Raw genomic sequence first — 15,964 nt, 5'->3', positions numbered from 1 at the left:
GCTGGGCAGGTGATTGGTACAGGGCAAAGGTCTTTTCTTTTGTGCAGAAGGTCTCAAGCCAATTCCTAATGTAGTAGGCGGCAGTGATCTCTTGGGGAGTCAAGTTCTTCTGCTTTCACCTGGATTTTTTGTGTATGTGTGTGAGTAGAGTAGTGGGAGTCTGAGAACAGGGAGTGCTGGAGGCACAGTACTTGTGCAGCAAAGTTAACATAAGCGTTTTTTTTTGGAATGTTGATTCTTTCAGAATTCTTTGTGTAAAGTCAGATTTGCATAATGCAAATTTAGGTAAAGCAAGAACTGAGTATATATACATGATGCACCAATACCTATATGTATTTGTAATTTCATTTGAACCTCACAACAATTTTGTCAAATAAGTATTGTATTATTACCCCTGTTTTATAGATGAGGCATTTTAAACCCAAGTGATTTGTCTATAATTAAACAGCTAGGAATTGTCATTTTGAATTCTAAAACCATAGATCTTGAATTGGAAGGCACTTTAGAGGCTACCTATTTGAATTCTTTTATTTTTACATTTAAGGGAACAGAAACCTAGGGAGGGGAGATGAAGTGAAATGCCCAGATTCAAAGGGGTAGCATTTGAAACTATGTATTTAACTGTGTTCCAAAGCCAGCATTTTTCTATTTATTATTATTACTTTTTTATTATTGTACTTGTTACGTATTATGGTGTATTGGATCTCCAGATATAATGTTATGCAATGTCTTTGTTACTACTGACTTTCATATTTCTCTGATTTCTGGTACTTATAAAATTTCATTGCGGTGAAAAAATCTGATAGTTTACTAAAGTTTTTGTGTTCTTCAATTTCATATGATATGCTATGAAGCTTGAAGGGTCATCTGAGCATATTTAGTCTAACCCCTTCATTTTGCAGATAATGAAACTGAGGTCTAGGGAGGCTAAATGTTTTGTACATCTTGTCCTTGCTAGGTCTTGTTTAACCAGTATTGTATATTTAATTCTTTTAGGCCTAAATAGTTTAATACTCAAGTCCCTACCTAATTTTAGTGGCTGGATGACACAGTGGATAGAGTGTTGGATTTGGCATCAGAAAGACCTGAATTCACCTGCCTCAGTCACTTGGTAACTGTGTGGCCCTGGGAAAGCCTCTTGACCTCCATTTGCCTCAGTTTCCTCATCAGTAAAATGAGGATAATAATAACACTGACCTCATAAGATTGTTATGAGAATCAAATAAGATGATGAATGTAAGATAATTTGAAAATCTCAAAAGTGCTACATAAATATTAGTTTTTAATTACCTAGCATTAGTTTAATAGGAAGAATTTGGCTTGCAAAGGAGATTTCTTTTTACAACTACTAGAATATTATTCATGTCTATGAATCAGAGTGTATTAACCTCATATTAATCAGACCACCAAACATCTCTCTGAAAATTTATTCCTTCTTTGTTGAAAAATGGAGAGATGCTTTTTATTTCAACTGAGTCTTATCTTTAATGTTAAACTCTTAAGCTTTCAAAATTGATTTGCCAATTTCCCATTGTTATAAATGGAAGTCATTTTGCTATATTTGAATGAGGAGAAAAAGCAAGTGATAACTTACAGTTCTAAAAGTTCTGACTATTTGTTTTATATTTTCTGTTGGCAGTTAATCTGACTCAGAGTAAATTTCCCAGCCAACGACTCAGTATTTTGTTATTTTGAGTAACCTTATATTAATTTCAAACCTTGAATCCATCAGTTTTATTTGCTTATGGATTGCAAATGATTACTTTTTAAAACTGCCTTTCAAGCACTGTGTAATGATATGGTATGAATATTGTGGAACAAGATTTTATTGACAAGAAATAAAAAAAGCCTTTTAAAGCAAAGCAGATTGCTTTTAGATGTCTGTGAAATAAGATTTAAGGGAGGTTGATTAACTTCTTAGCAGTTCCATTGACTCAAGATCTGGTAATCCATAGGACAACCATCAGTTTCTAGACATACTAAAATATAAAAAGGATTAAACTGATATTTAGCTATTAGTGATAACTGATTTCTTTTACTATAGTGATTCCTGTGAAGGACTAAATAACCTTTTAAAGTATTATAACAAAAATTAATCTCCAATACCATCCAAATTTAGTGTTGCATTATACGATGGAGGTGAACTTAGGTTCCCAAAGGTTCTCTCTACACAAGGATACAAGCTTTGGCAGGCCCTAAAAAATGAGAAAAGTTATAAGTAAATATCAGTTAACTGACTGTGTCAGTTGTCTGTGGACTGGTCTAAGTTCAGAGAGAATCATCACTAAAATTCTATATATTGAGCTATGATTTTTTTTTTTGCTATAGATACTCATAAAGACAATCTTTAACACCAGGACAGAGTTGTTAGTATCCTCTCCCCCTAATCACTTTGTATTTTTTTTTATATCTTCTTGTGACAAGTAGTTTCCCACTCCACTCTTTTAGGGTAAGTGAATCTTATTATTCCCCCCCCCCCATTCCTTTCAGGGCTCTCAGGGTACTTTGAGGGGATTAGGACATTTATCTTCTTCAGGGCCATTATCTTGAACCCCTATTGATTATGTCCCCCCACTTTTAGGATCCATTATTAGTACCCTCAGCTCCTTTTAACCATTTAACAATAATTAATTTTTACAAAAGGATATTTACTTCACAAATATGGAAGAAACAATGAACATTTCCTTCAAAACCAAGGGTAAAATCTCTCTTATGCCATCTGGGGTTAGGAGCAGGAGGGGATTAGGTTAAAAACAGTTCACTTGAACCAGTTATAGAATTCCCATGAATGCTTCAATCTATTCTTATACATTTCATAATTATTTTTCAGGAAGCAACTCTCAGGTGTCCTTTGGTAGATGCCATCATAGCAAGCCTTCATACTTGCCAGACCCCAATTACATTGAATTTGTTAGTGAAATTGTATCACTGTAATAGAATGTGAGCTCCTTGGGGGTGGGAATTTAATTTTGAATTTTTATTTCTAGAACTTAACACCTTTTTTTTTAGTTTAAACCTTTGATTTTATCATCATAGAGAGCTTCCTCAAATGCAGATCAACAATGGTTCAACAAATTATTTAGTTTTAGAAAGTTACCTGAGGTTAAGTGACTTGCCCAAGATCTCACAACTCATGTTTGTGTGTGGAAATGGAAGATTTCAATATAGGTCTTCCTGATTCCAAGACAACCTTTCCATTCACAACATTATACTTCCTTTCTACTATATAGTAAGTATTTAATTGTACCAGGATTAAAGCTTGTTGCTTTACTTATTGATGGTGGAATTGTGATCCAATGGTGAAAGGAATACTTATATTGATAAATATGGATAACAAGATCATAGCAATAAAAAGGACCTCAGAACTTATCTAGTTCAATTCTCACATAACCTGCCTGGTTATATGACTCATCACAGTCACACAGGTAATAAATAGCATATGGAAGTATGATAGAAGAAATGGAAATAATTTTCAAGGAAATATTTGCCAAGAAAATTGATTTATGTTGCTCATAACTTTAATATTTTGTACTATTGCTGGCTTAAATTTTTTAAAAAAAGAAATGAAAACAGCAAAAAATATTGAAAAAATATTCTTTAAATAACTTTACTAATTTAAAGGATTGGATACCCTCATCATATTTGCATTACACTAGCAAAACATCCCAATTAGGATCACATTGATGAGTATGTGGGATCCTGGATAAAGATGCTCTTTTTGGCTTCTACATCAATGTATTCATGGGCTCCTGGCATGAAGCCTAATCTCAAAGTAACACAACAAACAGTCTGGAAATAAATAGGCCACAGAACATATATTATCCTAGATTCCCTCAATTCCTTTTGACATTAGTCAGTTTGGAGAGTGCCTTCAAAATAACATGTTCTCAGTATGTTTGTTGAATGAATGAAAAAATGAGAAAAAAGTTCACCCAGAACAAATGCTAAATAGCCTATTTAAGCAGATAAGCAGCCATCATTTTTAATAATTCAGCTAGAGAATCATTTCAGAATGTAATTTTGGGTCTCCTAAGGTAAAGCTTTAGCATTTCATACTGATGTCACCAAGGGGACAATTTGCTTGTTTTTGCATACATCAGCAGTAACAAGTGCCTTCCTTCCTTCCTTCCTTCCTTCCTTCCTTCCTTCCTTCCTTCCTTCCTTCCTTCCTTCCTTCCTTCCTTCCTTCCTTCCTTCCTTCCTTCCTTCCTTCCTTCCTTCCTTCCTTCCTTCCTTCCTTCCTTCCTTCCTTCCTTCCTTCCTTCCTTCTTCTGTAATGACAGATATTTCCTCACCAAGGAGTTATTTATTTTGAATTTTTTTTTGCATACACACAAGCCTCAAGTTATTATTTGAACATGGTTAATGTTTCCCCTCATTCCCCAACGTCTCAAAGTCACTGTTGTAGGAGAACAACTGCTCCTTCTGCCTGATAAAAAGGTTTGTCAAGCACTGTTTTGTGTAGCAAAAGGAGGTACAAATGTTAAACTGACCAAAAAACAGTTGTTATTTAGCACTAATTTATGCAATGCTGCAAACTTTTGTACCAGGATGACTAGTTTCAAAAACTACTGATTGATTAAATATACACACATATATAGGTATAAAAATTAATAAGTCAACACTCACTGTTTTTCAATGTAAAAACAATAAAATGTAATTCTGAGTAATTGTGCATTGCCATAGAGTCCTTGTTAAAGAGATCATTAATTTTTGTAATTAAAAAAAATCTTATTTTTACTGAGTTTGGTTTTACCCTCGACTCTGTTAAGTTCAGAGCAAATGTACTGAATAAGCAGAATTCTGATCCATTCCTAACTGAGGGTTTGGAAGTACCAAGGAGTTATTTAACCTGATGAAATTACAGGCAAATACCAAAAAAAAAATTCTTATTTGAGAAGGATAGGATAGTAAGCCGGTGTCATATGTCAATACTTTCCACGAACACTTTAGCATAACATAATTTATTAGATTAACTAGTAGAGAATGAGTCCTGATAGCATGGGACAAAATAGATGAACTTTTGATAAAAGGGATGTTATGTGGGATAGTCATGTTCATACAGTTTTTGGACAAGATAACCTCTGAAATTCCTGTCAACTTGGATTATATAGAGAAAAATATTTGGAGCTTATGGTCCTTCTGGGTATGATAGGCATCAAGGGAATGTCACAGTAAGGCACTCTCGGTTAGTTTGTATCCATAAAAGGGGATGGAGAAGTGTCAGAAAACAATCAAACAACAACAAAAAACCTCCACCAACTGGATTCTTACCTCTATGGCATGCACTGATCGTGGCAGCCTTATTCATATTATATAGCTGTTGGTTATACAATTTACTTCAGTCCTACTTCAGGGGTCTTATCATGGCATGGAGGGTGCCTGGATAATTAAAAGCTCATTCACAGAGGCAGGTAGATGGCTCAGTAAAGAAGAGAGTCAGGCCTGGAGATAGGAGGTATTGAGTTCAAATGCGGCCTCTTAGCTGTGTGTCCCTGGACAAGTCATTTAATCCCTATTGTCCAGCTCTCATCACTTCTGCCTTGGAACTATTAATTCTAAGACAGAAGGCAAGGATTTGTTTTTTAAGGCTATTCTGGGGGATTATAGGTTTTGACTAATTCTGCCAAGCTAGAAAGGCATTGTTATATAGACCTGTATGTTTAGTGAGCTAGAACTGGCCTAACCAAATTTGGAGGCTCATTACCAGGTTCTCAGAGAAGGGAATATTAAGGCCACAGCAACTCTCAAAGACAAGTTTCAAAAAGCGCAGTGGAATACCTTGGTGGAGGAAGCAATCACTTCTTGGAAATCTTGAAATTTATCAAATTTAATTATATTGAAATTTAATCAAATCTCAGATACTTGAAATATTAACATAAAAACACATACTATACTTGGAATTTCCATAGAGAGTCACAGGATGGGTGTAAGTCATATGGCTTTCAGGAACCTGCCTTAGGTCTAGTTACCTTCCGGTTAATAAGCTGTCCTACGTATAATGGGAAGAGCACTGGACTTGGGGTCAGAAGGTCTTGTTTGGAATTCTGGTGAGAATATCTATATCCATATATTCCACCCCCCTGTACATATGCTCACGCACACATACACATATATCTTTAGAAATGGCAAAATCATCTGTGAAAAAGATTAATTTTTTAAAATGCTAGTTCTTGTAATCTTAATATAAGCCTTAGACTAGTAACAGGTTTAACATGGTATTCTATATTTTTCCATTTTATTTTAATTTTTATTTCAAGAACATCCTATTGCTGTTTTGATTTGGACCTGTGATTTCATAAATGTCAACTTGCTACCAATGAGGCGGACACTTTCTGTATTAGTGCAGACCTGCAACCATTCCTTACTTTTAGAGAGTAGTCTGAAACAGTGAGAGGTGAAGTGATTTCTGAGGGCTACACAGCCAGTATCTGTCATATAAGCAGTATTTATTATAAGGAACTGAACCCACTTTCTCTTTTATGGCAAGCTGCCACTCTAGCATGTTGTGGAATCTCAGAAAACTTAAAGTTGTGACTGCAACATAATGGAAACGAGAATTTAGGCTTATTTCCCCAAGTTACACACACAAAAATAATCTCCTGGCTTTTTAGTTGTACTTTTATATTGACTTTTATTCAAGTATGGGAATAATTTATATTCTGTATCTTGATATTTTATGAAATCTGGCATTCTCAAACCAAGATACAACCACTCAAGCAGGCATTTTGCACTGAAAGATATCAGTTTGCCTTAGTAAGAACTAGCTGAAGACTTGGATTTGATGACCTCTAAGGTATTCCAATTGTTAAGCTTTGTCAAATTCTATGATTCCCAGGGTGGCAAATCACAAATATTCCCAAGTTTGGTCATAAATCTTTGCATTGGTTTTTCTTACTTTTTTTACTCTTATCATTGTTTACTGGGAACATCATTTATTCTAGGAATTGTGAAGAACCACTTTTGTTAGTGATTTTACCAAATCCATTCTGAGATAATTGCAAAGTGAGAAATAGAGACATAGGTCATTCCAAAGGATTCTGCCATATTTATAATAGACCATTTCCTTAAGGAAAAACAGAAAAGAGAGGTTGATGATCATCAATTAGACTAGACTACAAGCTTCCTGAGGGCAAGAACTGTTTTTATCTAAATTCTAGAACTCAGGTATGGTGGTGGCTCTGTACAAAAAGTATCAACAAAGCATTAATAATAGCTAACATTTCTAAAGATTTCTAATCTAAAGATTCCAATATTTACTTTGTTGCATTAAATTGGCATGCAGACTATTTCTATTCAGTGTGAAGTCAAAGGGAACTTTGGGCCATTCACAAATAGAAACTAAACAAAAGATCTTATGTATTGCCTAATTTTGAGAGGCAGCAGACTACAACAGAGAGAAGACTGGATTTTAAGTCATAGTTCAAATGTGATATCTGCCACTTAATACTATTCATATGAATATGGTCTAGTCATTTCATTTTTGGACCTCAGTTTCTTCTTCTGTAAAATGAAGGGGTCATATTAGATAGTCTCTAAATTTTATTGTAGCTCTAAAATAATGATCATGTCTATGGACACATTTAATTTTTACAATCTTTTTTTAAGAAGTAGGGTTTGACTGTTTCTTTTTCTCAATCAATGAAATTGACCTACCTGTGCAGAGGCGGGTATAACTATCCCAGAAGCTTTTTTAATACATTAAAAACTAAATCTCATCTTGGGGAAGCAAATGGTTTAGGACTAAGAGTTGAACTTCTGTTTCCAAACAATTTAAAACACTTGATCATCCTTTCTACATATTAATAATGGTAATACCACATATTAAAATAACAAATTAGACTTGATGATTTCTAAGGACCCTTTTAGTTTTGAGATATATATCCACTTAAAAACTCCTTACTAAGTATTAGGTATTGTTAATATGTAGGCATAGTAGGCATAAAAATGAACTGAACATAGTACATGCCCTCAAAGAACTGATCATTTAGAGATTCAAAGTTTCTAATATTAGAACTGTGAATCTCAGAATCACAACAAAATCTTTCCAGTGAAATTCATAGCAATATGAAAACTTTTAAAGTATATTTTCATCTACATTAGAAAAACAAAGTGGATGAAAAATGCATTGAGCTCAGACTATGAAAAGTAACTATTTGAGTGATTTATTAAAATTCCTGGGGCAGTGACTACAAATTGACTATATGTTGACCCCAGAGAAAATAAAGCTGGAAGGACATCATTTAGAAAGCTGTATGGTGTTTTTTAATAATCCCAATTTAATTGCTGTGGCAAAAGCCTCAAATCTCTCCTTACTCCAATCAATCCTTCACACAACGCCAAAGTCATCTACCTTTGTATCCAGTGGCACTGGCCTCTTGGCTCCTCTCATACAAAACACTCCATCTTAAAACTCTAGGCATTTTCATTGGTTGTCCCCTTGCCTAGAATTCTTTGCTTTTTTATCTTAGTCAATCAATAAATATTTATTAAGCACCTTTTATGGATTGGGTATTATGCTAAATGCTAGGAATGAAAAAAAAAAGGCAAAAGACAGTTCCTGTCCACAAGGAACTCACTATTTAATGTGTGTGTGTGTGTGTGTAATAATGAGAAAATACATATGTACAAATGATAAACAGGATATAGAACAAATACTTGAGAGGGGAGACATTAAAATCAAGAGAGGGTAGGCCAGCTTCCTGTAAAAGATGGTATTTCAGTTGGGACTTAAAGGAAGCCAAGGAAAGCAGAGTCGAAATGAGGACGGAAGGCATTCTAACCAGTGAAAATGTCTAGAGTTGTAAGATGGAGTCTGTGAAGACTGAAATTAAATAGATTCTGTATACAGAGTTTGTGGCAAATATGAACAACAATTGTATAAGACGAGGGATGGAAAGATTTAATTTATTTTTTATTTTTAAATCCTTACCTTCTGTCTTAGAATCAATACGGTGTATTGGTTCCAAGGCAGAAGAGCAGTAAGGGCTAGGCAATGGGGATTAAGTGACTTGCCCAGGGTCACACAGCTAGGCAGCATCTGAGGCCAGATTTCAACCTAGGACCTCCTGTCTCTAAGTCCACTGAGCCACCCAGCTGCCCCCATAGAAGGATTTTAACATGTCAGTGAAGGGAGAACAAACCATGATGAAATTACTGATATACCTAAGTGCTTTTTCCTTGCCCCCACCAAAAAATAGAACATCAGTTTAGTACAATCAGGAGGACATTGAAAACTAAACATCTGAACATTTTTTTAAATCCATATCTTCTGTTTTAGAACAAACACTGTATTGGTTCCAAGAAAGAAGACTGGTAAGGGCTTGGCAATGGAGGTTAAGTGACTTGCCCAGGGTTACACAATTTATCAGAACATTTTAAAGTACTTTTTTAAAATAGGAAATATCCTAACTTCTGCCTTAAAAGCAGATCTACACAAGAAAAAAGTAAATAGAAAATATATAGAAAATCTATGGAATGTATTTTAAAAAATAGGAATGGTTACTGTATATGGCAAATGATTACAATTTTAAGAAAGCTATGATTCAATGAAATGAAACCATTATATTTCTTAAAGGAGTCAAATTTTTAAAATTATGAATTCATTAAAAATCATATATCCCCTTGAGATTTAGAATCATCTCTGATTTTAAATTATATCAAAATTAAGATAGAATTTAGCACAATTAGTCAACCATTTATACTGCAATATTCCAAAGCTATCACTTAATTGAAACTTCTCTAAGGTTATGAAAGTCTCTTTAATAGCTAAATTCTTTCTCAGTTTTCATTTTAATGGGTGAATCCAGGACAAAGCATTTATTAATCACTTATGTCCCAGGCACTGTGGTAGGAACTGGGAATACAAATACAAGAAAGCAAGATAGTTTCTTCCCTCAAGGAGTTTATATTCTAAAAAGTCAGGGAACTCAGTGGAATGGTTTGAAATGTCCAGGTACTAATATGGAGGCTTGGTTCTGAACAAGATAAGAAGAAAGGACACTTGTGAGGGCCCAGCATCCTAGAGGCAAAGAACAAAGGCATGTTCCAGTGAGAGGGTAAGGTAAGAGGAGCTTTCTGCAGGTTTTGATCAGGTCCATCTCCTTTGCTGGCTCCTTTGACACTGCTTTTTCCTGGTTATCCTACTGTATGACCCACCCATATTCTTTTTGTGAGAGTGAATATCATCTACCTCAGGTCTGTTGTGGGTGGATATGCCCTGACCTCTTCTCTTACCTTTCTATATTTTGTTATTGTGATCTCATCATCAACTTTCATGGGCTAGGGGACTGCTGGGAGATTCCATGGATGGGAGGTCCTACATTCAAATCTGGCCTTCTACAGTTCCTAGCTGTGTAGCCTTGAGCAAGTCACCTAACCCCCATTGTCTAGCCTTTACCACTCTTCTTCTTCAGAACCAATATACAGTATGGATTTTAAGACAGAAGATAAGGATTTAAAAAAAATTAATGGGTTAAATTATCTTCTCTAAGCACATGATTCTTAGATCTTCATGTCCAGCTTTAGTCTTGCTCTTGATTTCCATTCTTATGCTCACAGGTCATGTCTAAAAGGACATATTTTATTTTGTCATTGTATTTTCTATTTTTAAGTATATGTATATATAAATTATTGCTATACCTTTCTTCAATTCCCTTCTAATTTGGAAGAAATAAAAATCTTTGTAAGAAATATGCATAGTAGATGAGCAGAACAGCTTCTCACATTATCTGTGTCTTTATGACTCCGTACCTTGAGGTAGGAAGAATACTTCATCATCATATTCCTGGAATTGTAATTGTTTATTGCACTGATCTTATTATTATGCAAACCCACCCCCTTCTCCAAACTAGCCAATTTCTGTTGAGGGCATTTCTAGATGCCCATATTAAAAAACTGAGCCATTCTTATTCTTTTCCTCTCTCTGCCTCCAATCCAATCAGTTGCCAATTCTATAGTTTTATTTGTATGTTGTATCCCCCATTAGATTGTGGAGGGCAAGGACAGACTTTTGTCTGTGTATCCCCAGCCCTTAACTATGTGCCTGGAACATAATCAGTACTTAATAAATGCTTACTTTTTTTCCCTATTGCCTGTAGAATAAAATGTAGACTACTCACCTTGATATTTAAAGCTGCCCACAACTGGGCTCTCAATTACCTTTTCAGACATTTTATATTACTCTTCTTCACAACTATGTTCCAAACTGGTCTACAAATAATCCCCTGAACTTACTTTGCCATCTAATATCTTGGTCTTAGGTTGTTTCCTTGTGCCTGGAATGCAAATGCTCCTTATCCCCATCTCTTAGAATCTAGTTACATTTTAGAGCTCAACTTAGGTTTCATCTCCTATTGGAAATCTGTCTGTTCTCCCAGTCATTAGCTTTGCCTCCTGAAATTACTTTGAATTTCTCTTTTTAAAAAGTATCTCTGCAATAGAATGGAAGTCCTCAAGGCCAGGACTTTTTCTACATACTTTGTGTCTACAATGCAGTGCATAATTATGTCGATCTTCGATGAATGTTTGTTGAATCAAGGTAGATCATTTTTAGAAAGTAAATTAACAAAGAATTTCTCATACTAAGCAATATACTTCAATATCATGTTTTAAAGAAAAATGTGTGGGGGCAGCTGGGTGGCTCAGGAGATTTCCAGCCAGGGCTAGAGATGACAGGAGGTCCTAGGTTCAAATCTAACTTCAGACACTTCCTAGCTGTGTGACCCTGGGCAAGATACTTAACCCTCATTGCCTAGCCCTTACCACTCTTCTGCTTTGGAACCAATACACAGTATTGATTCTAGGATGGAAAGTAAAGGTTTAAAAAATAAAGAAAAATATATGTTATAGCTCTTTTTATAGGGTCAAAGAATTGGAAGATGAGATGTCCATCAACTGGGGCATGATGAAACAAATTATGGCCCAATTATGTGATGAAATGCTATTGTACAGTGAGAAATGATGAAGATGGTTTCAGAAAAACTTGAAAAGACTTTAATGAACTGATAAAAGTGAAGTGAGAAGAACCAAGAGAACAATTTCTATAACAGCAAAATTGGAAAGATAATCACTTTTGCAAGACTAACTCTGACCAGCACAATGACCAATCACAATTTCTAAGGCCTCATGATGAAATATGAACTCTCCAGATAGAAAACTGATGGATTCAAAATAAACATTGAAGCACATTTTCTTCTGTTTCTTTTGTTCTTTTTTTTTGGATGTGGCTAATGTGGAAATTTCTTATGTGTGTCTATATTGATAGGTTTTATTTTCTTGACTTTTCAATGGGTGGGGGAGGTGGAGGAAAGATGTAGAGAATTCAAAACTGAAAATAAAATAAAATTGAATTAAAAATAAATATGAAGTACCTAATAAAAATAAATAAAATAAAATGCATGTGCTAACAACACAGTTGGGGAGGTAATTTTACTGAAAAATATTGAATGACAGACATCAAGAATATTTCCATTCTAGGGACTGATGTTGGAAAATTATTTTAATTATGTTTGGATTTAATTTGTAAATTAGCATTACTTTTAAAATATTTTTTTAAACCCATACCTTCCTTCTTAGAATCAATACTGTGTGTTGGTTCCAAGGCAGAAGAAGAATGGTAAGGGCTAGGCAATGGGGGTTAAGTAACTTGCCCAGGGTCACACAGCTAGGAAATGTCTGATACCAGAACTTTAAGATTCTAATATAACATTCCAGAAATTTTTGATTTAGTAGATTTCTTGTCATTTCCTCATCAATCTGTGAATTTATCACACTATTTTAAAGTGTCTTTTTTTGCATCCAACATTATGAAAGGGAATATAGTAGCTAAATTATCTTTAATAAGATTAACTGGCTGAAATAGTTTTTAATGGAATATCCATAAGTGAATTATATAGAAATAGAAAAATGCTTAAAAGAAACAATGACAATATTATTTGAAGGAAGATCTTATACAGTATTCTTAAAAATAGTAGGAAAATGCCAACAGAAACATAGATTTATCATTACATGCAACACTCCTTCAGTGATTTAGTTCACCATTTCTTGGTGTATTAGTTAGTAAAAACCAGTGTAAGAGTGAAATGAAATTAATTTTCTGTAGAGTATGCATAATCCTCTTTGTGTTCCAGCCAGCTCTGTGTTTGCTAGTACAAGGCGATAAATGTTGCTCTCTTATGCATCTGAAACAAATAAAGGGATTCAGTGAAATTTATGTAGATGGTAAACTGCTTCATAGTTAGATATCAAATTATAGTGAATTATTTTTCAGCTTAAAATTTAGGGTTCAGAAACTAATTAATGTTCATTGCATTCACAAAATTTGATGTCTTTTTGTCAAAGGATATTTTGTTTTCTTGCCATCTCAGTGGGTGTATGGGGGTAGTGGAGGAAAGGCAAGAAAACAAAGAATGTTTTAAATTATTTTATTACAAGTCAGCATTGAGAGAAAAAAAGCCCCAAAACAATATTAAGTTTTCCCAAATTTATCTCAGATGAATTGATCTTTACACACAATGTGTATTAGGTTTTCTTTAAAAGTTTCCTACAACTGCAACTAAACATTGTGAAAAATAGTTTTGCTACAGAAAATTTTATCATGATTGGCCATGTGTTGTAAACTACCAGGATGCTTTTAAAAAATAATCTCCATTATTGCATTATTATTCTTCTTCCTTACTGCAGTCTACTGCAGTATCAGGAAACATTTCAGGAGTATTAGATCACATGATGCAGTGCTACTTGATAGATCAGTAAGTTGATAGAGATCCTGGTAATGCCTGTGATACAATGAAATTCAACTTTTCTCATTAAACAGACTTTTCAGGTCTTTATGCATAACAGACACATCATCTTCAATTCTAAAAAATAAAATGAAACACTAATGCAGATAATTTGTATGTAACTTGGAGTCTTGGAGTCAACATACAGTTAGAGAGTTATCTGCATTTTATTAAGTGACTTGCTCATAGTCATTCTGCTTATAGACCTGAAGTAGAACTTCAAGGAAGCTCTGTCTTTATGTTAAATCTGATCCTTTACCCACTAACCATGTGGTTGTTCTTCATTTACCTTTATTATAGTTATTTACTAAACCCATTTATTATCTGTGTGAACTCTGACAAGTCACTTAATGTTTCTTCTTGATTTCAATTTCTTCTGTCAAATGAGAAGATTGGTCTCAATAACCTCTAAAGTCCCTGCCAGCCCTAAATCTAAGCTCTATGAACAATAGTATTAAAGCATTCCTACAGTTTGGTGCAAATATCCAAAAAAGTTTCAACATTCCTTTCTTGGGGGGGGGGGAGAGGAGAGCATTGCCAAATTGCAGCATCACAACAATTAAACACATTTTCAAGTAGTCTTGGCATTTCATTTGATTCTAAATTTGACACATGCAAACCTGCTTTCTGAAATACTATAAATTATTTTTTTCCAAAAGAAATGATTTCACTCAGCAGTGAAATACTCCTAATTTAATACTTGTCTGACCTAGAGCAAGTTATTTAACCCCCATGGGTCTGGGTTTCATTATGTGTCAAAGAGATGTTTGGACTATAATGATCTCTAAGGTCCCTTCGTGCTCTAAATCAAAGATCTCATGAGGCAGAAAATGTGGTTTAAAAAAAAAAGTCGTGTCTATCATTATAATTGTGCTTAATGGATAAAATATTGAAAATAGTATTGTCTAGCAGCTTTCTAGTTACTGTATTCTGAGACATCCTTTTGGGATGACAGCCTATGAGAAGGTTCACTGATGCGGTAGTTATTGCTGCAGCAAGCTGCAGTTTACTGCAGGAGAGCAATGTATCTCCTTGCAGTGGATACAATGCAACAATACTTAGCCCCTGATCTTTGCTAATGCTAAGGAGCCTTTGGTGTCATAACATTATAAATCATAGCGTCCATAGCTTATTCACCAAGCGTTTCACGACTGCAATAACAAAAATCCATCTACTATAAACTGCCATAGACTTCGCGGTGACATGTGGGTGTACATTAGAGCAATACTAATCCTTCCCAGGCTTCCCTATACCATTATAAAAAGGAGAATCAAACCCTACCCCTCCCATCTTCCCCACTACCGAAAAAAAAAATCAATTCAGTTCATAAATTAATCCTTAAATCTCTAGAGGAAGCAGACTAAAGAGTTTGAATAGTTGTTTCCGTTAGGTTCACTAAATGAGACGTTAATTTAGTACCCATAACATTAGATTAACCACACTCCTTTTTTCTGGACTTTCCAGGCCCAAAGAATTCATCCCAAGTTCGAGGGGAGATGATGCATTTCCTATCTCCTGTCCATCAGCAGAAGCGTGGAGACTCAAGAGAGGCCTCGTTGACGAACGGTAAACAAGGGGGATCGTTTCCTCTCCCATCCCCACCCGACCAGTTTTGGAAGCTGTAGAACTTCAAGAACTTCCTATATTTTCCGCGCGTGAGCACTTGTTCCTCCTTCCCTATCCCTACCTCATTCCTGACTTCAGAAGCTTGGATACACAGTATGAGGCAGGGTAGAATCGACTGGAGGTTAGGCAATACTTCCATCATTTTACCCACTCCCCACCTCCCAGCTGCCCCACGTCTTACTCCACGGCAGTTTTGGACCAAGAGGCCACCTGGGGAGTCACAGACTATCCAAAACCAGAGTAAAACCATCAGTGTGGACAGTTGGCTTCCCCTCCAACCCCGACTCCTTACCCCCTCCCTGCCAACGGCCTCAGCCGCTTCACCAGGGCTGGCCGGATTCTTCCTGCCCAGAGGGGCTTACAGCAAAGCCTAAGCCCTCTGGCCGTAGTCAAGGGACTCCCAGCGGGGCTCCCGGAAGCCTTTCGTACCCGTTCTCGGCTCAGGACTCAGTGTACCTCGCTTGAAGCAGCCATGTTCGCTCTCCCCCTCTGCAGCATCCCCTACCTGTGATGTCATCAGCCAGCAAGCCAAGTCAAAACCATCCCCCTCTTTTCTC

General features: G+C 35.5%; 1 protein-coding gene across 4 annotated transcripts in view; it reads right to left on the bottom strand.

The window, feature by feature from the left end:
* BEND6 (BEN domain containing 6) overlaps positions 1–15,963 on the bottom strand; it is a 99,641-nt gene extending 83,678 nt beyond the window's left edge. For 2 of the 4 annotated variants that reach the window (XM_007484131.3, XM_007484130.3), the window contains exon 1: positions 15,837–15,963. The gene's annotated coding sequence lies outside the window, so the exon portion shown is untranslated. Of the gene's footprint in view, positions 1–2,106; positions 4,146–15,836 lie in introns of those variants that run through there. The other 2 variants (XM_007484136.3, XM_056814339.1) reach the window with 2 other exon arrangements.
* Position 15,964: the final 1 nt, after the last annotated feature.

Source organism: Monodelphis domestica, chromosome 2 (genome assembly GCF_027887165.1).
Source record: "Monodelphis domestica isolate mMonDom1 chromosome 2, mMonDom1.pri, whole genome shotgun sequence".
Classification (NCBI taxonomy): domain Eukaryota; kingdom Metazoa; phylum Chordata; class Mammalia; order Didelphimorphia; family Didelphidae; genus Monodelphis; species Monodelphis domestica.
The sequence above is the reverse complement of the archived record's forward strand: the minus strand, read 5'-3'. Positions and strand labels throughout refer to the sequence as shown.